The sequence below is a fragment of the Phyllobates terribilis genome, unplaced genomic scaffold (genome assembly GCF_046119375.1).
Source record: "Phyllobates terribilis strain yellow unplaced genomic scaffold, ASM4611937v1 Scaffold_9__5_contigs__length_417890890, whole genome shotgun sequence".
NCBI lineage: Eukaryota > Metazoa > Chordata > Amphibia > Anura > Dendrobatidae > Phyllobates > Phyllobates terribilis.
In genome coordinates this window covers 22,881,117-22,906,981 of record NW_027362769.1, presented here as the reverse complement: position 1 = coordinate 22,906,981, position 25,865 = coordinate 22,881,117, and positions in this window count along the sequence as shown.

Sequence of the window (25,865 nt, the reverse complement as noted above, 5' to 3'; positions counted from 1 at the left end):
AACAGAGGGCATGGGAAGGGTGGTAGACTGAAAGGAGGGAGGAGATGTAGAGCGGTGCTGAATTGTGGAGAGCTTTGTGGGTAAGAGTGATAAGTTTATATTTAAATGTACTGTTTTTTTAAGATTAAAAAAAATGTACCTTTAACCAGGCTCATTTTGTCCTTAAAGGGGTTTTCCCATGAACGAAAGTTCATTTTAATCAATAGATCTTGGAATAATAATAATTTCTACAATTGGATGTGTTTAACCCCTTTACCCCCGACGGTGGTTTGCACGTTAATGACCGGGCCAATTTTTACAATTCTGACCACTGTCATTTTATGAGGTAATTACTCTGGAACGCTTCAACGGATCCCACTGATTCTGAGATTGTTTTTTCGTGACATATTGTACTTCATGATTGTGGTAAAATTTCTTTGAAATCACTTGCGTTTATTTGTGAAAAAAACAGAAATTTGGCGAAAATGTAGAAAATTTCGCAATTTTCAAAATTTAAATTTTTATGCCCTTAAATCAGAGAGATATGTTACACAAAATAGTTAATAGATAACATTTCCCACATGTCTACTTTACATCAACACAATTTTGGAACCAAAATTTTTTTTAGTAGGGAGTTATAAGGGTTAAAAGTTGACCAGCGATTTCTCATTTCTACAACAAAATTTACAAAACCATTTTTTTTATGGACCACATCACATTTGAAGGGCCTTTATGACAGAAAATACCTAAAAGTGACACCATTCTAAAAACTGCACCCCTCTAAGTGCTCAAAACCACATTCAAGAAGTTTATTAACCCTTCAGGTTCTTCACAGGAATTTTTGGAATATGGAAGAAAAAAATTAACATTTAACTTTTTTCAGAAAAATTTTACTTTAGACCCAAATTTTTTTATTTTCGCAGGGGTAACAGGAAAAAATGGACCCCAAAATTTGTTGTGCAATTTCCCCTGAGCACGCAGATACCCCATATGTGAGGAAAAAAACACTGTTTGGGCACACAGCAGGTCTCGGAAGGGAAGGAGCGCCGTTTGACTTTTTGAATGTAAAATTTGCTTGAATAATTAGCGGACGGCATGTTGCGTTTGGAGAGCCCCTGATGTGCCTAAACAGTGGAAAACCCCCACAAGTGAACCCATTTTGAAGCTAGACCCCTTAGGGAACTTATCTAGATGTGTGGTGAGCACCCTGAACTCCAAGGTGCTTCTCAGAAGTTTATAACATTGAATCGTAAAAATAAAATTTTCACATTTTTTCAACAAAAATGTTTTTCAGCCCCCAATTTTGCATTTTCATAAGCGTAACAGGAGAAATTTCACCATGCAATTTGTTGTGCAATTTCTCCTGAGTAAGCCAATACCCCATATGTGCGGGAAAACCACTGTTTGGGCACACGGCAGGGTTCGGAAGGGAAGGAGCGCTATTTGACTTTTGAATGTAAAATTTGCTTGAATAATTAGCGGACGCCATAGTGCGTTTGGAGAGCCCCTGATGTGCCTAAACAGTGGAAAAACCCCACAAGTGACCACATTTTGGAAACTAGACCCCTTAGGGAACTTATCTAGATGTGTGGTGAGCACCCTGAACCCTCAGGTGCTTCACAGAAGTTTATAACATTGAGCTGTAAAAATAAAATTTTCACATTTTTCACACAAAAATCAGTTTCAGCCCCCAATTTTGCATTTTCATAAGGGTAACAGGAGAAATTGCACCATGAAGTTTGTTGTGCAATTTCTCCTGAGTAGGCAGATACCCCATATGTGGGGAAAAACTACTGCTTGGGCATACGGCAGGGTTCGGAAGGGAAGGAGCACCATTTGACTTTTTGAATGTAAAATTTGCTTGAATAATTAGCGGATGTGCCCCTGGTGTGCCTAAACAGTAGAAACCCCCCACAAGTGACACCATTTGGAAACTAGACCCCTCAGGGAACTTATCTAGATGTGTGGTGAGCACCCTGAACCCCCAAGTGTTTTACAGAAGTTTATAATATGGAGCTGTGAAAATAAAAAAATCAAACTTTTTCCACAAAAATTATCTTTTAGCCCCAGTTTTTTTATTTTCACAAGGGTAAGAGGAGAAAATGGACCCCAAAAACTGTTGTGCAATTTTTCCTCAGTACGCCAATACCCCATATGTGGGCAAAATACAGTCTTTGGGCGCACGGCAAAGTTCAGAAGGGAAGGAGCACTGTGTGACTTTTTGAATGCAAAATTGTCTGGAATCGAGAGCGGATGCCATGTCGCCTTTGGAGAGCCCCTGATGTGCCTAAATAGTGGAAACCCCCCACAAGAGACCCCATTTTGGAAACTACACCCCTCAAGAATTTTATCAAGGGGTATAGTGAACATTTTGAACCCAGAGGTACGACACAGAATTTGATAACATTAGGTCATCATATTGAATAAGTTGTCATTAGTCTTGAGTGCAAGTGCTCGCTATTTGAGTTTGCATCGGGTGCTCAGGTATGCACCAAGTATCGCTGGTGCTCGAGTGACATGCTCGAGTCCCTGCCCGCATGTTTCATGGTTATTAGACACCCAAAAAAAAACATGCGGGGATCGCTCGTGCATTGCAGGCAATCCCCGCAAGATTTTTTTGGCTGTATAACAGTTGCAAGACATTTGGGCTTGAGACTCGAGCATGTCACTCGAGCACCCACTATACTCGGTGCATACCCGAGCACCCGATGCAAACTCAAGTAGCGAGCACTTGCGCTCAATATTAGTCGCCATATCATCGTCATTTTTTTTTCTTTACTTCTGAAAATATCAAAAACCCCAACCCTAACCTTAGCCCAACCCTAACCCTAACCCAACCCTTGTCCAACTCTAACCCTAGCCTATCCCTAACCTTAGCCTAACCCTAACCCTAGCCTAACCCTAACCCTAGCCTACCCTAGGCCAACCCTAACCTTAGGCAAACCCTAACCCTAGCCCAACCCTAACCCTAGCCCAACCCCAACCCTAACCCTAGCCCAACCCTAACACAAACCCTAGCACAACCCTAACCCTAGCACAACCCTAACCCTAACACAACCCTAATCCAAACCCTAGCACAACCCTAACCCTAGTACAACCCTAACCCTAAAGTTTATTTTTTACGCCGTTCCTCGTGCGATATAAGTGATTAGACAACTTTATTCTTCGGGTCGGTGTGATTACAGGGATGCCAGATTCATATCGGATTTTTATGATTGACAGCTGTCACACACTAAAAGATGCATTTTTTTGCAGACTAGTTTTTACATCGCCATATTTTGAGAGCTATAATTTTTCCATATTTCGGCCGACAGAGTCATGTGGTGGCTTGTTTTTTGCGGGACAAGTTGACGTTTTTATTGGTACCATTTTCGGGCACGTGACTTTTTTTGATCGCTTTCTTTTCTGATTTTTATAAGGCAGAATAAACAAAAACAAACAATTCAGGAATTGTTTTTTTGAGGATTTTTTTTATGCCGTTCTGCGTGTGGTAAAATTGATAAGGCAGCATTATTCTTTGGGTCAGTACGTTTATAGCGGTACTACATTTATATTTTTTTTATATTTTGGCGCTTTTACACAATGAAAACTATTTTATAGAAAAAATAATTGGTTTTGCATCGCTTTGTTCTGAGAGCTATAACTTTTTTATTTTTCGGCTGTTGGAGCTGCATGGTGGCTTGTTTTTTGCGGGACAAGATGGTGTTTTCAGTGGTGCCATTTTTAATTACATTTGTCTTTTTTATCGCGTTTTATTCCATTTTTTGTTTGGCAATATGATGATAAAACAGTTTTATGTTTCGTTTTTTTTTTATTTTTTTATCGTGTTCACTAAAGGGGTTAACTAGCAGGACAGTTTTATAGGTCAGGTCGTTCCGGTCGCGGCGATACTAAATATGTGTACTTTTATTAGTTTATTTTTTTTTTCATAAGATTATTTATTTATGGGTACAATATATTTTTATTATTATTTTTTTTCATTTTTTTTTATATTTTTACATTTTTTTTTTTTTCACTTTCTGACATTTTTATTACTTGTTCATATTGTCCCACTATGGGACTTCCACTTTTTGCAGCCTCATCGGCTGCATGGCATAGAGAGCAGCAGCTCCCTATGCCATGCAGCCTGTCAGCGCTGCACAGGGAGAAGTTGCTTTGGTCGTGCACTGCGCATGACTAAAGCAACTTCCTGCCTCCTGGTGTCCCGGATGTTGTCATGATGACGTTGGGTCACCATGGCAACATCCGGGACTGGACTCAGACGCCGCTGGACACCGGCAGAGAAGGTAAGTATAGCGCTTACCTCCTCTTGCCACCGGAATGCTGCGATCAATTTTGTTCACAGCATTTCGGGAGTTAATGTGTCGGGAGTGGTGCGGGTGTCAGCTGTGACAATCAGCTGACACCCGGCGGCGATCTCGTCCGAACCGCTTGTGTGCGGGCGAAATCACCAGGGCGTATTAATACGTATCAGGCCCATAAGGCCCAGGGCACAGATACGTATTAACACGCTCTGGGCCAGAAAGGGGTTAAATAAAATGTTCCTGTGCTGAGATAATCTTATAAATGTGCTCCTGTGTAATGGCTGTATCTGACTGTGCACGGAACACAGTCTGATCATACCACATCTCCTGGGCAGGGGAGGAAGCAAAAGAGTATACAGACATTACAGCATGCGATCACAGCTGATTTTTTCTGAGGTAAAACATTTCACTGCCTGTAATTAAAAAATGTTTTACTTCAAAGAAAGAATCAGCTGCAATTCGCAGCTGAAATGTCTGTATACTCTTTTACATCCACCCCTGCCCAGTAGCTGTGGTATGATGAGACCATGTTCCGTACACGGTCAGACACAGCCATGACACAATACATAGCAGGGACACATTTATAAGATTATCTCAGCACAGGAACATTTCATTTAAATATATTCAATTGTGGAAATTATTATGATTCCAAGATCTATTGATTAAAAATAACTTTCATTCGTGGGAAAACCCCTTTAAGGACAAGAACTTTTTTTTATTTGTCCTTATTGCATTTTAGAGGTCATAAGTGATCAAATCTTTTGAAATCCGAATTTGCCTGGTCTGAAAAATTAAAAAAAACATCAAGTTTGCAGTACTCTTATTGCACTGAAAAGTTGTGCATAATATTCTAAGGTCTCCTAGAACTGCATCTAAAAGCCTTAGTAATGTCAAAGTGACCATACTATAGAAATTGATAGTAACTCGATTGTTATGAAATGGTGAAATGGTCTGTTAGTTACAAAGTGTAGTGACTGACTTGTCATGTTTTTTTTTAATTAAAAATTTTCCAAAAATTATCCCTTATAGTCATTTGTGATCACACAGACTGTTCTGTGCAGAACACTGACTGACAGTGTCACTGTTAGAGTTAATATCATTCTGCTGTGACTGTGACAGTGCCAGTTATGTTGGAGATGTGACTCGCCCCCTGGGCCGTGGGGCACTCGGAACCGGGCAATAGGGAGACGATGGGGGTAGTAGTGGCGACCCGGTCAGGGTGGTCAGACCAGTGGCAGTCTTTTAGATGTTTTAGATAATGTCCGACTATGCCACCCGTGGATTGGAACCGCCGCTGCAGGGCAGACCGCTGGGGCCGATGATGTATGCAGCAGGGATGGTGTGACTCCCCACGGGAAGAGTGCGGCCCCAGGGCAGTGTAGTGGATGGTGGGAGTGATGGTGGTGAGGGTCCCAGTACCGTTAGTTCTGGAGGAGTGAAAGAGCACACAGACAACGTACTGCACTCCAATGTCTTTTACTCACAGTTCAGGTACTCCGGGTCACTTCTGTACAGGTAGTGACCGCTCGAGCCGTGCTGCGTCCACCAGGTGAGGGGCTCGGTCAACTCCCAGGCAGCTCAGGAATATGGCACAGGACCCCCTTCTTTCCTTTCTCTGGCCTGCCACACCAGTGACCCACTTTTGTCCAGCTGCCGCGGACTTGTGCGGGTAAACGTGGGCCCCGTTCTCCGCTGTCCTATATGGTGCCTTCCTAGCAGGTTTGATGAGGTGTCGCACCAATAAATGATCACGACGTCCGGTATTTGGCTGAGGGTAGTTTCTCCTCCACCAACTTGGGATCCGGCACCCTTAATCTGCCTGACCCTTCACCCTGTATTCACGTGGGTTCTTAGGGTCCCTTCCACCTTCTTGTTCCTGAGCCCTTCTGTTTCTCTGTCTCTTCTTCTCCTTTTCTGTTCCTTCCTGTTAATTTCTTGTGGAGCTGGGATGAGACGTAATCACAGCTCCCTTTCACCTCCTCTCTCTCTCTCTTCTACTCTCTCTTCCTCGGCCTCTCTCTAGGCCCGCTCCTGAGTGGAGCTCCTACAGAGCCTCCACTCCCAGTCTTCTCCTCTCACTGACTGAACAGATTGAACTTCTCCAGAGCTAAGATGGTGCCCACCTTTTATACCTCCCTCTGACCATGAGCCAAGGAGACCAGCAACCAATGGGCTCTTTCCTACGCTCAGGAACCAACCCCTATCTGCCCCTACAGCACTGGGTATTCCACCCCCCTCCCCACTCCAGCCAGGGACATAGTCGGTTGTGCCTGCACTTCTGTCTAGTGGGAGCACCATTGAGCTGTCCCTCGGAAATGGGGTGTGTGTGCTGTATGCAGCTAACTGAGCCCTGGTCCATACTCCATCCTTGCCCGGGAGTGGAATATCACACCTCTGGCAGAGGTGCAATACCCCTGTAGCGGCCGAGCCCTCGGGGCGCTACAGATGTTTCCCTTGTAGCTAATGTCTTCCCCATTCTTAGTCATGGTATGAGAATTTTTTGCCACTTGACACTTTTTACTTTAATGTATTTTTGTAGAACACTATAGATGATATTTGACGATCCTTTTAATCCCAAGTATTGAACACTTGCCAAAATGTTCATAATAATAAATGCTTGGAAGGTACATGTACATAAAGCAAAATGTGTAGGTATGGTGTGTATGGTTGTCAAATTGGATTAGTAAAACTGGTGGGCAAAATCAGACACATAGAGTTAAATGTCTACTTTTTAACTTCTTTTTTCTGTTTTTCATCAAAATTCAACCACAATTTGTGAAGTAGATAGCTGAAGTCAAATGTCTGGATTTGGGTGTTTACTTTGTATTTTTAAAAAACAACTATTTCCCCCTTCATGGAAATGATTGCTTAAGAAATTAAAAAAACTCAGTACAGTTGGTTGTAACAAGCAAGTACACCATTTAACACTGAATGCAGATTTTTTTTTCTCAAAAAACATTGTGCTGTCTTGTTTTTGCTTTTTAGTGTATAACGAATAGTGAAAAAAGGTGTAAGTGTAATTCCAATGCACATGGAGATGCTAGTTATACCATATGGGCTGGTGCAGACGACCATATATTCGGTTTGAGCGCAATCCAACAAAACTTCTGCTCACACTCGGACCAGTGTTAGTCTATGGGGCTGTGCACGTTACATTTATTCCTGTGATAGAGTCTGTTCAAGGAATAAATTTAACCATGCTCGATTTGCATCCAATATTTGGATCGCACTCACCCATGCACGTCAATGAGTCTGTGGGAAAAGTTGTCCAGCACATGGATGACATCTGAGTGCAGTCTGATATTCATGGACTGACAGAGTTGAGAAGATGGAGAAATTTTTTTTCTACATCTTCTCCTCATCCGAGAAAATTGGCTTACACTATGATTAAACTCTGATCAAACTCTGAGTGTGATCAAAGTGTCATTACCTTAATTATAATAGGCCTGATTCTCTCAAATGAAAGAAAATATGGTGGCGTGGCCCTAGCCTATCACTTAGGGCCATGTCACCACCCGGCGTGCCTGGGCAAGTGCCAGGCCCTGGACGAATGGGGGCTCACTCGCCGTCGGGGACACTTGCCTGCTATGGGGCCCGTGAGCCGGGGGAGCCTGGTGCCAGCCCCCCTTCAAAAACTCATCTCTCCCCATGCCCAGTCTCTTCAGTATCTTTTTCTGACTAATTGTGAAGTCTCAGGGCAGAGGGTGCGATTAAGTCACTACAGTGTGCCCTCTGTGCTAAGCAGTGCAGAGAGTCAGTAGACGCTGAGGAGACCGCAGCAGCGGGGAACAGTGAGAGGTGAGTATTTTTTTTTGTATAGAGTATTATATAGGACCCATTATACTGTATGGAGCATTATATGGGGCCATTGTACTGTATGGAGCAATATATGGGGCCCATTATACTGTATGGAGCAATATATGTGGCCATTATACTGTATGGAGCAAAATATGCGGCCATTATACTGTATGGAGCAATATATGGGGCCCATTAAACTATATGGAGCAATATATGGGGCCCACAGTACTGTATGGAGCAATATATGAGGCCAGTTATACTGTATGGTGCAATATATGGGGCCCACTATACTGTATGGAGCATTATTTGGGGCCTATTATACTGAATGGATCAATATATGGGGCCATTATAAACAGCATTGAGCAATATATGGTTCATTATATAGTGTATGGAGCAATATATGGGGCCATTATACTGTATTGAGCAATATATGGGGCCATTATACTGTATGGAGCAATATATGGTGCCGTTTTACTGTATGGAGCAATATATGGTGTCATTTTACTGTATGGAGCATTATATGGGGCCCATTATACTATATGGATCAATATATGGGGCCCATAATACTGTATGGAGCAATATATGGGGCCCATAATACTGTATGGAGCAATATATGGGACCCATAATACTGTATGGAGCAATATATGTGGCCAATTATACTGTATGGCACAATACAGTATATGGTGCCCATTATACTGTATGGAACATTGTATGGCTCCCATTATACTGTATGGAGCAATATATGGGGCCCATTATAACGCATGGAGCAATATATAGGGCCATTATATTGTATGAAGCATTATATGGGGTCCATTATACCGTATGGAGCACTATATGGGGTCCATTATACTGTATGGAGCAATATATGTGGCCCATTATAACGTATGGAGCAATATATGGGGCCATTATATTGTATGAAGCATTATATGGTGCCCATTATACTGTATGGAGTACTATATGGGGTCCATTATACTGTATGGAGTACTATATGGGGCCATTTTACTGGATGGAGCATTATATGGGGTTCATTATAATTTAAGGAGCAGTATATAGGCCTCATAATACTGTATGGGACCAATTATGCTGTATGGCGCAATATATGGGGCCCATTAAACTCTATGGAGTACTACAGGTGCATCTCACTAAATTAGAATATCATCAAAAAGTTAATTTATTTCAGTTCTTCAATACAAAAAGTGAAACTCATATATTATACACACCGCATGCAGAATTATTAGGCAAATGAGTATTTTGATCACATGATACTTTTTATACATGTTGTCCTACTCCAAACGGCATAGGCTTGAGAGCCAACTACCAATTAAGTAAATCTGGTGATGTGCATCTCTGTAATGAGGAGGGGTGTTGACTAATGACATCAACACCCTATATAAGGTGTGCTTACTTATTAGGCAACTTCCTTTCCTTTGGCAAAATGGGTCAGAAGAGAGATTTGACGGGCTCTGAAAAGTCCAAAATTGTGAGATGTCTTGCAGAGGGATGCACCAGTCTTGAAATTTCCAAACTTTTGAAGCGTGATCACCGAACAATCAAGCGTTTCATGGCAAATAGCCAACAGGGTCGCAAGAAGCGTGTTGGCCAAAAAAGGCGCAAAATAACTGCCCATGAATTGAGGAAAATCAAGCGTGAAGCTGCCAAGATGCCATTCGCCACCAGTTTTGCCATATTTCAGAGCTGCAATGTTACTGGAGTATCAAAAAGCACAAGGTGTGCGATACTCAGGGACATGGCCAAGGTAAGGAAGGCTGAAAAATGACCACCTTTGAACAAGAAACATAAAACGTCAAGAATGGGCCAAGAAATATCTTAAGACTGATTTTTGAAAGGTTTTATGGACTGATGAAATGAGAGTGACTCTTGATGGGCCAGATGGGTGGGCCAGAGGCTGGATCAGTAAAGGGCAGAGAGCTCCACTCCGACTCAAGACGCCAGCAAGGTGGAAGTGGGGTACTGGTATGGGCTGGTATTATCAAAGATGAACTTGTGGGACCTTTTCCGGTTGAGGATGGAGTGAAGCTCAACTCCCAGACCTACTGCCAGTTTCTGGAAGACTACTTCTTCAAGCAGTGGTACAGGAAAAAGTCGGTATCGTTCAAGAAAAACATGATTTTCATGCAGGACAATGCTCCATCACATGCATCCAACTACTCCACAGCGTGGCTGGCCAGTAAAGGTCTAAAAGAAGAAAAAATAATGACATGACCCCCTTGTTCACCTAATCTGAACCCCATAGAGAACCTGTGGTCCATCATAAAATGTGAGATCTACATGGAGGGAAAACAGTACACCTCTCGGAACAGTGTCTGGGAGGCTGTGGTGGCTGCTGCACACAATGTTGATTGAAAACAAATCAAGCAACTGACAGAATCTATGGATGGAAGGCTGTTGAGAAGGAAAGAAAGGTGGCTATATTGATCACTAATTTTTTTGTTTTTTGTTTTTGCATGTCAGAAATGTTTATTTCTAAATTTTGTGAACTGATATTGGTTTACCTGGTGAAAATAAACAAGTGAGATGGAATTATATTTGGTTTTTATTAAGTTGCCTAATAATTCTGCACAGTAATAGTTACCTGCACAAACAGATATCCTCCTAAGATAGCCAAATCTAAAAAAAACCCGCTCCAACTTCCAAAAATATTAAGCTTGGATATTTATGAGTCTTTTGGGTTGATTGAGAACATAGTTGTTGATCAAAAATAAAAGTAATCCTCTAAAATACAACTTGCCTAATAATTCTGCACACAGTGTAGAGTCATTACAAACAGAGTGATCTATTTAAAGTGATTATTTCTGTTAATGTTGATGATTATGGCTTACAGCCAATGAAAACACAAAAATCATTTTCTCAGTAAACACTGAGATATTATCACAGTGAGGATGTATCGGCATATATCGGATTACACTCAGATGACATCCAAATGCAGTTTGATGTTTTGGATGCACCCATTGACTTGAATTGCCAATCGCAGCATGCTTCACTAGCTGCGATTGGCAATACAGGTCCATCAGCAAAAAAATAAAAAAGTTGTACCTTTCAGAATACAGCAATGCAAAAATATTTTTTTTTTCTATAAAATAGTTTTGTGTAAAAGTGCAAAACATAAAAAAAATATATGGAAAACCTATAACGAATCCACTAAAAGTGGAGTCTGACCCGATTATATAAACTTAACCAAAAAAGGAGGGGAGGACAAAGACCTCTGATCTACAGTATATAGTCACAACAATTGAGCCCAAAAAGAAATAGAATATTATGACAGTATTAAGGTTTTAGCTAAGGGTTCAAATGAGTCTCAGAGGAATAAAGAAAGACCAGAGGACTCTTTGTCAGAAGAAAAACCGCGGGATCGGTTTAAATATCAAATTAATTTTATTAGAGCAAAATATTAATACACATAGAAAATCCACATATGGTGAAAGAAGACAAATTGCTAAAATATTTGCAGCAATAATGAGTGATAGAAACTCATAGAAACACAGAGGATTCCCAGCCCTCAATCAAAATAGGCAGAAATTCGCCCCCACACTAACAGGCATGCATAGCAGCCTCCGAGACAGCAAAACTTTAGGTATAGATAGGGATCAAAATATGCTTGGCAATGAGCACTAAGCGGGTATAACACGGCATAGTAAAATATATTAAATACATGCTGTACCTGGGGACATATCCGCGTTGTGGGGAGAGGGCTGGAGATCCACACAAGCGCCTCGACGCGCGTTTCTCCTTCCGGCTTCGTCAGGAGCCGGAAGGAGAAACGCGCGTCGAGGCGCTTGTGTGGATCTCCAGCCGTCTGCCCACAACGCGGATATGTCCCCAGGTACAGCATGTATTTAATATATTTTACTATGCCGTGTTATACCCGCTTAGTGCTCATTGCCAAGCATATTTCGATCCCTATCTATACCTAAAGTTTTTCTGTCTCGGAGGCTGCTATGCATGCCTGTTAGTGTGGGGGGCGAATTTCTGCCTATTTTGATTGAGGGCTGGGAATCCTCTGTGTTTCTATGAGTTTCTATCACTCATTATTGCTGCAAATATTTTAGCAATTTGTCTTCTTTCACCATATGTGGATTTTCTATGTGTATTAATATTTTGCTCTAATAAAATTAATTTGATATTTAAACCGATCCCGCGGTTTTTCTTCTGACAAAGAGTCCTCTGGTCTTTCTTTATTCCTCTGAGACTCATTTGAACCCTTAGCTAAAACCTTAATACTGTCATAATATTCTATTTCTTTTTGGGCTCAATTGTTGTGACTATATACTGTAGATCAGAGGTCTTTGTCCTCCCCTCCTTTTTTGGTTAAAAATAAAAAAATATATGTATGCTATCGATGTAATCATACTGACCCAAAGAATAAAGCCGCCTTATCAATTTTACCACATGTGGAACGGCATTAAAAAAAATCAAAAAACAATTCCTGAATTGCTATGTGTTGAACTTTTTGCCTCCCAAAAAATTGGAATAGAAAGCGATCAAAAAATGTCATGTGCCCGAAAATGGTACCAATAAAAACATTGAGTCGTCATGCGAAAAACAAGCCATGACATGACTATCAGCCAAAATATGGAAAAATTATAGCTCTCAAAATATGGCGATGCAAAAACTATTTTTTGCAAAAAAAAAGTGTTTTTTAGTGTATAACAGCTGCCTAACATAAAAATCCCATATATATCTGGTATCGCTGTAATCGCACCAACCAGAACAATAAAGTCGTCTAATCACTTATACAGCATGAGGAAGGGAGTAAAAAATAAATAAAACCAATTCTTGATCTACTATTGATTTGTTCATTCTGCCTCCCAAAGATCGCAGTAACGTTCGGTGCACATTTCTCCTGTGCTCTGAGCTGAGCGCTTATGACGCGCCCCCTGGGCCGTGGGGTACCCGGAGCCGGGCCGGTAGATGCTGGGGGTTGTAGTCACTGTGGCGGTGACCCGGTCCATGACCCAGGGCGGTCAATCCAGGGGTAGTCTATGTGTAAAGGTGTTTAATGTCCGACTACGCCACCTGTGGAATGCGGTCAATAGGAACCGCCGCTGTGGAACAGTCCTCTGAAGCAGGTGGTATAGCAGCTAAGATAGTGTAGCTCCAGGGCAGCGAGTGTAGATGATGGTGGTTATGGTGCAGGTAGTCAGTAATGACATGGAGTCAGATCGTGCTGTCCCAGGGTCTTTACTCGTGGCAATTATACAGGCACCAACGAGAGTACTGGCTAGTAATAAGGGTCCGGTCGGTCTTGGAGCAAGCATAGAGTCCCCCTGGCCAGGTGGAGTTGTAGGCCTGCCATTCTTACTATGCTCTTTGGCTATCCTGCTTATAGCTGTGTTGTAGCCCACGTCCCTGAGTGTAACGTGCTGTGCTCACCCGTATGGCTGGCAACTCGGGCCTTGTGGATTCCTCGCTCCTCTGTGGCGGTACTGGTCCCCTTTGTGCTGCTGAGCCTACGGGCTTCTGATGGGGCCAGGAGACCTGCAATCTCCTGCCCTGCGGTATCTGCTGATGGGTTTGCAATCCCCACAGCCTCGGACTCCGATGTCCGGTACTCTGTGTATACTGGCCAGGACGAGCTATCTCCAGTAGTGTTGAGCCACCCCCGTAGTGTTCGACTTCGGTTCGTCGAACACCCGTGTGTTCGCCGAACTGTTCGTCGAACTGTTCGTCGAACACCTTCGAACACCGTTAAAACCAATGGCAGGCAAACAAAAACACATAGAAACACATAGAAAACACCTTCAAAGGTGTCCAAAAGCTGACAAACTGCTCAGAAGACACAACTAACACATGGAAAAGTGACAAGTACATATAGTCATGCGAAAAGAAAAGAGGTGGAGGAGTAAAAGGAGGGGGAGACACAGATATAGGCATGTCATGCCCTTCTAAAATCCAAAAAGTGAGAAGCCGACACGTTCAGTCCGCTCCTGCCCGTGCCACCTCCGCGTCGCCGGGTTTGTGCCAGAGCCGCGGTGAACCCTGACGGCCAGCCCCCCTCTCCCAATACTGGTGCCTGTCCGCTGGTGGGTCGAGCGAGCCCCCCCTGTGGTGGAGGCAGCTCTAAGCTTTTTAATTTAAATTGTCTCTCTAATTTGAATGAATACACTTTAAATCCATTTACAAGGATCTATTGGAGGGCAAGTCTCATGCCAGCAGCCGCGTAATTCCAGCTCCAGTAGCGTCCACTAAAGCTGCTGCAGTTAAAAAGCTTTTATAAGGATCGAGCTCGGCTGTCCACCGCAAGGCATCCTACTGCCAGTCCCAGCCCCTATGCCTTGGGGTGCCTCCTGATGCTCTTCACTGAGTATCCCGTGGTCCCGAAGCATTTCCTTTGAAAAAATTAAGTGTCCAAACTACAGGTGGTGTAGCTTGCTTAACAGCCGGGATAATCCGCTGACTAGCAGACACTGTTACTAGGCACAAAGTATTTCCTGGGCGAGATGCAGTTAAAAATTTGTAATTAGATACTCTCGTTGGATGCTGAGAAAGCATTCCATAGAGTCTCCTGGCACGCCATATATGATTCTCTTAAAAAGCTTGGGGTAGGGGTCTAGGGGACCCTTTTATAGCCAAAATCACGGCCCTGTATCGCAATACGTCACCTAGGCTGAAGATAAATGGAACTGTAGCACCCTGAGGGCTCGGTTGCTACAGAGGCATTGCACCTCACCCAGAGGTGTGATATCTCACTCTCAGGTAAGGATGTAGTGTGGATCAGGACCCGACACCTGCATGCATTACACCACATTGCCGTGGGGCAGGGCGACCAATATGCCCCTGAGATGGGCACGACAGTCCCTGTCCCTGGCTGGAGTGGGGGGAGGGAACACTGAGGAAGGGGAACCCTGTAGTGCAGGAGCAGGGAGGAAGCAGTTCCTGGGTGCATTGAGAAGGGAGTATAAAAGGTGGGCACCATCTTAGTTCAGTGCAGAGAAGTCTGAGCAGAAGTGGCAGGGAGCAGGAGCTCTGCATGAGCTCTGCTCTGGAGGCGGGCCTAGTAACAGAGGCCCAGGCCTGGAAGAGGGAGAAGGAAGGAAGAGGAGTGGAGAAGGCTCCAGGAACGAGGAACGAAGGGATCCCAGGGGTGCGGACGGGCAAGTCGCCACCGCACGCCCGAATCCACCTGCGTGGAGGGGTCAGGCCAAAGGGGGAGACCGGTCCCCGAAACTAGTGGAGGCAGGAAACGACCCTCAGCTAGAAACAGGAGGCTGTGACATTTTATGTGGCGCAGCCCCTCGCTACACCCGCTAGGAAGGCACCACATAGGGTCAGGGAAACTGGCGCCAAGTTTACCAAGAGGAGGCCCGAGGCAGCCGGACAGAAGGGTTGGTAAGAAAGGCCAGACAAAGGACACACAAAGGGGGTCCTGTGAAGCGCTCCAAAGTTATCTGGGAGTTGTCTGAGCCCCTCACCTGGAGAGCACAGTACGACGTGGGCAGCCGTTACATGCAGACGTGGTCTGGATAATAAGAACTGTGAGTAATGGCCCTGGACTGCATCACTGACTCCGTGTCGTTACTGCTGCTGCCCTGCACCATCACCCCCATCCTCCGCATACACTGCCCTGAGGCTATACTCCTCCCGTGGTGAGTTATGCTACGCTCTGCTGCACCCACAACACCAGCCTCAGCGGTCTGCCCTGGAGCGGCGGTTCACTCTGACCGCAATCCACGGGTGGCGTAGTCGGACATTTAAACATCAAAACCACATAAATAGTTCCGCCACTGGTTTGACTGCCCTGAGCCACGGAACCGGGTCGCCGCCACGGAGACAACAACCACCAGCATCCACCAAAAAGGGTCCGGCTCCGGGTGTCCCAAGGCCCAGGGGGCGCGTCAGAACATTTTCATCACCTTTCACAATCACCAATGGGACAAGGCAGGGATGTTCTCTGTCCCCTCTCTTATACATCCTAGTGACGGAGCACCTGCTCTCATCAATTCGCCATAACCCCAATATTAGGTGGATTGAGGTGGGAGGCACCGAGTACAAGTGCTCTCTATTTGCTGATGATGTCCTAGTATATATCACTCAATCACATATATCCATCCATGCTGTTATGGCTGAAATAGATCACTTTGTTACATGGTCAAATTTTAAAATCAATGCAGCGAAGTCTGAAGCCCTCGATGTCTCCCTCCCCAAATCCATATAGGATTCCATCCAGTCCAACTTTCCCTTTGCCTGGCCCTCACAGGGTATCAAATACTTAGGAACTCCTATTCATAGAGACCTCTCCCATCTATGTTATCTTAATTTTGGGCCCTTTATTGAACAACTCCATACAGACCACGGTTGGCAAGTTAGAACTGTAAGATTCACTATGGGAACCACTGGTGTTTTGTGGAAAAGCACATGTACACTGTGTTCCAAATTATTATGCAAAAAGTGTTTAGGAGTGATAAGGGAAGAATTTGTTTGTTTGTCAGTTAAACTCATTGATGGTGATGTGTGTCAGGGCTCTTTATATCACTGTAAGCAATTGCAGACACCTGTGCTAATTAGTTTGGCAGGTGTGTCCAATGAAAGGCAAGACTACTTAAGAAGGCTGTCTCACATTATTAAGCAGCCTACATTTTCTGCCAAAATGGGAAAGAAAAAGGATGTGTCGGCTGCTGAGAAGCAACAAATTGTGGAGTGTTTAGGTCAAGGCATGACTACAATCAACATTGTGCGATGATCAGGATGAAGTGTCTTGGCAATCAAGAAGTATGTAGCTGATTCACAGTACACACGTGTGCGTGCTGATAAGGGCAAATTGAGGACTCTTTCCTACAGGCAATTACGTCAGGTTGAAAGAGCAGCGGCAAAAAAGCCTTGTCATAGCAGCAGACAAGTTTTTGAAGCTGCTGGTGCCTCCAACGTCCCCCGAACAACAAGATGCAGGGTCCTTCAGAGGTTTGCAGCTGTGCATACGCCATCCTGTCGACCTCCTCTATCCACTTCACACAAGCAGAAATGGCTCCAGTGGGCCAAACATTACATGAAGACTGATTTCAAAACTGTTTTGTTCACGGATGAGTGCCGTGCAGCGCTCGATGGTCCAGATGGATGGAGTGGAGGATGGCTGGTTGATGGACACCCCACGCAAACACGGCTACAGCGCCAACAAGGAGGAGGTGGAGTAATGTTTTGGGCTGGAATCATGGGGAGAGAGATTGTCGGCCCCTTTAGGATCCCTGAAGGCGCTAAAGATGAACTCCATAATGTATGTGGATTTTCTCAAACAGCACTACCTGCCATGGTTCAAGAAGAAGAACCGTGTATTTCACAGCAAGATCATTTTTCTGCATGATAATGCACCATCTCATGCTGCACATAAAACATCTGCATCTCTGGCTGATATGGGCATAAAAGGGGACAAACTTATGGTGTGACCCCCATGCTCCCCTGACCTCTACCCCATTCAGAACCTTTGGAGCATCATTAAAAGGAGTGTCTATGATGGCGGGAGGCAGTTCACATCTAAGCAACAGCTCTGGGAGGGTATTCTGTCCTCATGCAAAACAATTGAAGCAGAAACCATCCAAAACCTGACAAATTCAATGGACGAGAGAGTTCAGAAGCTCCTTTCGAACAAGGGGTCCTATGTGAAAATGTAACATCACCTAGAATAAAGTTTTGAGTTGAAAACTGTTTGATTTCAGTTTCTAACAACCTGCTAATGCTTATAATTTCAAAAATGACCATTTTTTTGGTCTTTATTAAAATGAAAAGGTTGATCGAAAAGTTTGGGGGATCTAAGAGTGTGGCAACCCAGTAGTCATGATTACTTCGAATTCTGACAATATGAGGGTCATGCTGCAGGTAGTGCAGCAAGAAGGCACTTATGTGTCTTGCGCATCTCGGAGCCCCAAAATTATTTTCCGGGCTAGATGCAGCTAAAAATTATTATTAATTTTAAATCTGGTGAAGCTTTAGTATAGATGGCCTAATAGGATCAGTGCTGCACACTGCTACAAAGCCCAAATTATTTTCCAGTCAAGATACAGATAAACATGATTAGTAATTTTAAATCTGGTGGAGCTTATTATAGATGGCCTAATAGAATCAGTGCTGCACACTGCTACAAAGCCCAAATTATTTTCCAGCCAAGATACAGATAAACATGATTAGTAATTTGAAAGCTTAAAACGGTTGGTAGGGTGATTTTAACCAATCATCAAGCTTTTACTCTCCCCAGGATGACACAGGGGTAGAAAAGTCGTTTCGGATCCATGATTTGTTCATCTTTATGAACGTGAGTCTGTCTACATTATCAGTGGAGAGCCGCGTGCGCTTATCTGTCAGCACACCACCAGCAGCGCTGAACACACGTTCATACAGAAAGCTGGCTGCGGGGCATGACAAGATCTCCAAGGCGTAAGTGGCTAGCTCCGGCCATTTATCCAGATTGGAAGCCCAAAAAGAGCAAGGGTCCAGTGACACAGTCATGGCTTCAATGTTTACTTGGAGATACTCCTGTACCATCGTCTCTAGGCGTTGACTATGTGTCAGACTTCTTGTCTCCTGTGGCCTTGCAAAGGATGGGCTAAAAAAGTGGTGAAATGATTCCGCAAAATTGATGTTACCAGCAGATAATGTGGTTCTGTTACGGTTTGAGTGCTGAACACTTGACGGTCCCACGGTTGGCAAGTTGGAACTGTGAGATTCACTACGTGCACCACTGGTATTTTGTGGAAAAGCACATGTAAGATTCTGCAACAGTCTCTGCTGATACTCCTGCATGCGTGCATCCCTTTCTATGGCAGGAATAATTTCTGCAAATTTACTTTTGTACCGAGGATCTAACAGTGTGGCAACCCAGTAGTCAGGATTATTTCTAATTCTCACAATTCGAGGGTCATGTTGCAGGTAGTGCAGCAAGAAGGCACTCATGTGTGTTGCGCATCCAGGAGCACCAAGTCCCTGTTGTGTTGGTGGCGAGGTAACAATCATGCATCCTTCCTCTGTCCTCTCCCCCCAAACTCGCACAACAGAAATGTGATCAAGGTCTCCCTCATCTGATGAGTCTTCCATCAGTTCGTCCTCCACTTCTTCCTGGGCTCCTGCACCTTCCTCACTAGTTTGGCTGCTACCATGCGCCCTGGTAAAACCATCTCCCCCACCCTCACATGCCTGCCGCCTTGGTGCTGCCGACCGTCTGGACCTTGCAGATGTTAGCCCTTCCGCATACAACTCCTCCTCCTCTACTTCCTCCACCTCCTCTTGTGCCACCACCTGACTCCGAATTCTGTTTAACATGTGCTCCAGCATGTAAATCACCGGAATAGTCATGCTGATAATGGCATCGTCAGCACTAAACATCTTCGTCGCCATTTCAAAACTGTGCAGAAGGGTGCATAGGTCCCTGATCTGAGACCACTCCTCCAGCGTGATTTGCCCCACCTCTGAATCTCGTTTGCCCAGGCTATACGTCAGAATGTATTGCACCAGGGCTTGTCGGTGCTGCCACAGTCGCTGCAACATGTGCAGAGTTGAATTCCACCGGGTAGGCACATCGCATTTTAGCCGGTGAAGTGGCAGGCCCAATGACTTCTGTAGAGATGTAAGTCGCTGAGCTGCGGGATGCGAACGGCGGAAGTGAGCACACAGCGACCGTGCCCTCTGCAGAAGGCCATCTAGTCTGGGATAGTGGGCTAAAAATTGCTGGACAACCAGGTTCAACACGTGAGCCATACAAGGCACGTGTGTGACATTGCCCCGGCGAAGGGCCGCACCCAGGTTTGCAGCATTGTCGCACACGGCCTTCCCTGGTTTCAGGTCCAGTGGAGACAACCATTCATGAAATTGGTTCTCCAGAGCTGACCACAACTCCTCAGCTGTGTGACTCACATTTCCCAGACATTTCAATGTAAAAACCGCCTGATGACGTTGAGCCCTACTGCCAGCATAGTAAGGAGGTGTGCAGGCTCCCTTCTGCGCAGTTAGAAAGCTTGTGGCATGACCAGACAGGCTTTGGGTGCAGGTGGAAGACCGAGAGGAGGTTGAGTAGGCAGAAGCAGTGGAGGAACTTTGACATAAAGAGGATTGACGCACAACTCGTGGGGGCGGCAAGACTTGGACAGCAGCCCCTTGTCCTGCTGTCACCATAGTTACCCAGTGCCCAGTCAGCGACATGTAACGCCCCTGTCCATGCCTACTCGTCCAAGTGTCTGTGGTGAAATGCACCCTGTCACACACAGAGTTTCTCAAAGAAGCGGTGATGTTGTGTGCGACATGCTGGTGGAGCGCAGGCACACCTTTCTTTGAGAAGTAGTGCCGACTGGGCATCTGGTACTGGGGCACTGCGGCGGACATAAGGTCTCGAAAATCCTCTGTGTCCACCAGGCGGAAAGGCAGCATTTCTGTAGCCAAGAGCTTGCAGATGGTGAAATTCAACCTCTTAGCTTTCTCATGGCTAGGAGGAAATGGTCTTTTACTTGTCCACATCTGAGGGACCGAGGGCTGGCTATTGTGCTTAGACGGGGTTGATAAGGGTGTCCCCGGCAAACTGCCGGTCTGTGAGGAAGATGCAGACGGACATGTTAGGTTGCCTTGATCCAAAGGTGGTGCTATCGATGTCGGACAGCGCTCAACACCAGCTGGTGTTACCACCTCCAAAGAAAATGATGACCTGCCAATCACGCTGGCTGTTGCGGGTAAAGAGGTGGCAGGTCTGCGCCCCAAAACAGGTGTGACTGCTGTCCCCCCAGTCACAGAGGATGAAGAGGCCGCGGATGCACAAGATAAGGCAGACGGTGGTTGGCCCGGCCGGCTAGGCCGCATTGTAGCACACTGAGCTTCCCACTGCAACTTATGCTTCATGTCCATGTGCCGGTTCATGCATGAAGTACTCAAACTATGTATTTTTTGGCCTCTACTTAGCTTTTGCTGACAAATGTTACAGATAACACGAGTTGGGTCATCTTTATCGATCTGAAAAAATGCCCAGGCTATGCAAGGCTTAGCACCCATGCGACCTGAAGAGCCACCACGACTTGTGGTGAGAGGCAGAGTTGTGTTTGAGGATGCAGTTGTTGACGTGCTTCCAGTACTACGTCTCTGTCCAGGAAGGCGCAAGCTGACCTCGTCGTCACTAGCATCTTCCTCCACCTCCTCTGCTGACCTCATCTCTTGGCTGACTGTGGGTTGACAGTAAGTGGGATCTCCAACCTCATCATCATCACCCTGTGCGTTATCACACCCGTCGTCCTCAGAGCCAACCTGTTCCTGCCCTGACAAAAAACTAAAGTTGTCGCTCCAATCAGGTATTTGAGTCTTATCATCGTCTTCCTCATTGTCTCCACCAACAGGAGTTACAGTTTGGGAATGAGGGTCTACATTATGGTCAGAACCTTCTGCGTCTGGTCCTGGATCCGACTCATAAAGATTCTGGGCATCAGTGCAGATCATTTCCTCGTCTGGATTCACAGAAGTGCTGGAGTCGACCTCTGATTCCCAGGCTATAGTATGAGTAAACAGCTCTGCAGACTCAACCATCTGTTCTACCTCATACTCAGACGGGCAGCTGGAGATTTGGGAGCTGTGAGGAAGCAAGTGCAATTGGGGTGACACCTTTGAGGACTGGAGTATTTGTGATGTTGAAGTTGATGTGGAGGAGAGCCCACTTAAAGGAGCACTTGATATCCGTTGAAGCACCTGCTGTTTTTGTGCCTCATCTGGAATTTGTAGCGATTGGCGTGGCCGTAAGAAAGGGATCTTATCACATTGTCCGCTAAAAGAAGTAGACATTTTAGTTTGCCTGGAAGATGGTCTTTCTTCTGCAGATGTTAATGTTGCTTTAACACCTACCCCACGGACACAACCTTTTTTCCCCTTCCCAACACGCCTATTCCCCTTTCCACCAGCAGCAGGCCTTTTTCCACTCATTTTGGTGGTTAACTAATTCACAACTCTGGAGTTGTTTGCACAAGAAAACAATGGATGGGAACCGAGCAGAGCTGAGTGGCCAAACTGTGGTATTAGGCCAATACTGTTGGCTGGGTTAGATGCAGAAAAAAATTATATTCAATTTGCAACCTGATGGAGGTCAGTATAGATGGACTAATAGAACAAGTCCCACACACAGCTAGAAGCCCAAATATTTTTTCAGAGGTAGATGCAGAAAAAATTTTTATTCAGTTTGCAACCTGATGGAGGTCTGTATAGATGGATTAATAGAACAAGTCCCACACATAGCTACAAGCCCAATATTTTTTCAGAGGTAGATGCAGAAATAAAATATATTCAGTTTGCAACCTGATGGAGGTCAGTATAGATGGACTAATAGAGAAAGTCCCACACACTGCTAGAAGCCCAAATATTTTTTCAGAGGTAGATGCAGATAAAAATTATTTTTAATTTGCAACCTGATGGAGGTCAGTATAGATGGACTAATAGAGAAAGTCCCACACACTGCTAGAAGGCCAAATATTTTTTCAGAGCTAGATGCAGACAAAAAATTATTTTGAATTTGCAACCTGATGGAGGTCAGTATAGGTGGACTAATAGAACAAGTCCCACACACTGCTAGAAGGCCAAATATTTTTTCAGAGCTAGATGCAGAAAAAAATTATATTCAGTTTGCAACCTGATGGAGGTCTGTATAGATGGATTAATAGAACAAGTCCCACACACAGCTAGAAGCCCAAATATTTTTTCAGAGGTAGATGCAGATAAAAATTATTTTTAATTTGCAACCTGATGGAGGTCAGTATAGATGGACTAATAGAGAAACTCCCACACACTGCTAGAAGGCCAAATATTTTTTCAGAGCTAGATGCAGATAAAAATTATTTTTAATTTGCAACCTGATGGAGGTCAGTATAGATGGACTAATAGAACAAGTCCCACACACAGCTAGAAGCCCAAATATTTTTTCAGAGGTACTGTAGATGCAGATAAAAATTATTTTTAATTTGCAACCTGATGGAGGTCAGTATAGATGGACTAATAGAGATAGTCCCACACACTGCTAAAAGGCCAAATATTTTTTCAGAGCTAGATGCAGATAAAAATTATATTCAATTTGCAACCTGATGGAGGTCAGTATAGATGGACTAATAGAGAAAGTCCCACACACTGCTAGAAGGCCAAATATTTTTTCAGAGCTAGATGCAGATAAAAATTATATTCAATTTGCAACCTGATGGAGGTCAGTATAGATGGACTAATAGAACAAGTCCCACACACAGCTAGAAGCCCAAATATTTTTTCAGAGGTACTGTAGATGCAGATAAAAATTATTTTTAATTTGCAACCTGATGGAGGTCAGTATAAATGGACTAATAGAGAAAGTCCCACACACTGCTAGAAGGCCAAATATTTTTTCAGAGCTAGATGCAGATAAAAATTATTTTTAATTTGCAACCTGATGGAGGTCAGTATAGATGGACTAATAGAGAAAGTCCCACACACTGCTAGAAGGCCAAATATTTTTTCAGAGCTGGATGCAGATAAAAATTATCTTCAATTTGCAACCTGATGGAGGTCAGTATAGATGGACTAATAGAACAAGTCCCACACACAGCTAGAAGCCCAAATATTTTTTCAGAGGTACTGTAGATGCAGATAAAAATTATTTTTAATTTGCAACCTGATGGAGGTCAGTATAGATGGAGTAATACAACAAGTCCCACACACAGCTAGAAGCCCAATATTTTTTCAGAGGTAGACGCAGAAAAAAATATATTCAGTTTGCAACCTGATGGAGGTCTGTATAGATGGATTAATAGAACAAGTCCCACACACAGCTAGAAGCCCAATATTTTTTCAGAGGTAGATGCAGAAAAAAATATATTCAGTTTGCAACCTGATGGAGGTCAGTATAGATGGAGTAATAGAACAAGTCCCACACACAGCTAGAAGCCCAAATATTTTTTCAGAGGTAGATGCAGATAAAAATTATTTTTAATTTGCAACCTGATGGAGGTCAGTATAGATGGACTAATAGGCAAAGTCCCACACACTGCTAGAAGGCCAAATATTTTTTCAGAGCTAGATGCAGATAAAAATTATATTCAATTTGCAACCTGATGGAGGTCAGTATAGATGGACTAATAGAGAAAGTCCAACACACTGCTAGAAGGCCACATATTTTTTCAGAGGTAGATGCAGAAAAAAATATATTCAGTTTGCAACCTGATGGAGGTCTGTATAGATGGATTAATAGAACAAGTCCCACACACAGCTAGAAGCTCAATATTTTTTCAGAGGTAGATGCAGAAAAAAATATATTCAGTTTGCAACCTGATGGAGGTCAGTATAGATGGACTAATACAACAAGTTCCACACACAGCTAGAAGCCCAATATTTTTTCAGAGGTAGATGCAGAAAAAAATATATTCAGTTTGCAACCTGATGGAGGTCTGTATAGATGGATTAATAGAACAAGTCCCACACACAGCTAGAAGCCCAATATTTTTTCAGAGGTAGATGCAGAAAAAAATATATTCAGTTTGCAACCTGATGGAGGTCAGTATAGATGGACTAATACAACAAGTCCCACACACAGCTAGAAGCCCAATATTTTTTCAGAGGTAGATGCAGAAAAATATATATTCAGTTTGCAACCTGATGGAGGTCTCTATAGATGGATTAATAGAACAAGTCCCACACACAGCTAGAAGCCCAATATTTGTTCAGAGGTAGATGCAGAAAAAAATATATTCAGTTTGCAACCTGATGGAGGTCAGTACAGATGGACTAATACAACAAGTCCCACACACAGCTAGAAGCCCAATATTTTTTCAGAGCTAGATGCAGAAAAAAATTATATTCAATTTGCAACCTGATGGAGGTCAGTATAGATTGACTAATAGAATGATGCTATGCCCAAAAGATTTTACTTCACTAGGTGCAGTAAAAAAATTGGTATTCTATTCACAGGTGGTATATCTTGCAACACAGATAGGCTACTCCACTGACTAACACACTCTGCAATAGGCCAAAAATTATTAGCTTTGCTAGATTCAGCCAAATGCTGTGAAAAAAACTTGCACAGCACTGGCACAGACCTGCCTGGCAAAAACTGATAGGAACTGATGTAACCTAGTCCTGAAAAGGACTCCAATTACAATTAGTCTTTACTCCCACAATCTATCTATTTAAGAGCACAGACCTGCCTGATAAAAGTCGTAGGAAATGCTGTAACCTAGTCCTTAAAAGGACTGCAATCACAACTATTCCCTACTCCCAAGCTATCTGTAGATTTGTGCGAAAATTGGCTTGAAATTAACAAGGTATAGCGCACACAGCAACAGCGGTGCCGTCTAACACGCAGCTGCAGCAGTGAGAAAATGGTGGCGACGGGGAAAATGGCTTGGTCTTATAGGGCAAGGACATGTGACATACACTGCCAATGACACATGCCCTTGCTTGTGTGAAAAAAAGCACTTCGCTCCGTGTGTGCGCTGCTGATAGGCTGACAGATTGCACCTCCCCACTGTAAATGCGGGAAAGAGAAAAAAAAAATGGAGATCTTCATTGTTCCTGCAGAGATCCATCCCCTGCCCCTCCCCCCACCCCGCTGTACACTCAAACTGCGTATTAACATTAATTTTCATCATTACTGAGAAAAAATCCAGTTATGATTTTGGTGCACGAACAGTTATCGAACATAACCTCGAACAGCCGAATTTTTCTCAAATTGTTCGTGTTCGCCGAACGGCTCGAACACCTCCCAAAACAGCTCGAATTTGAGATTGGCGAACAGTTCGAGTAGAACAACGCTCATCTCTAATCTCCAGCTCCAGTCCCTGGCTCCTTGCTCCTTCGTGTCCACAA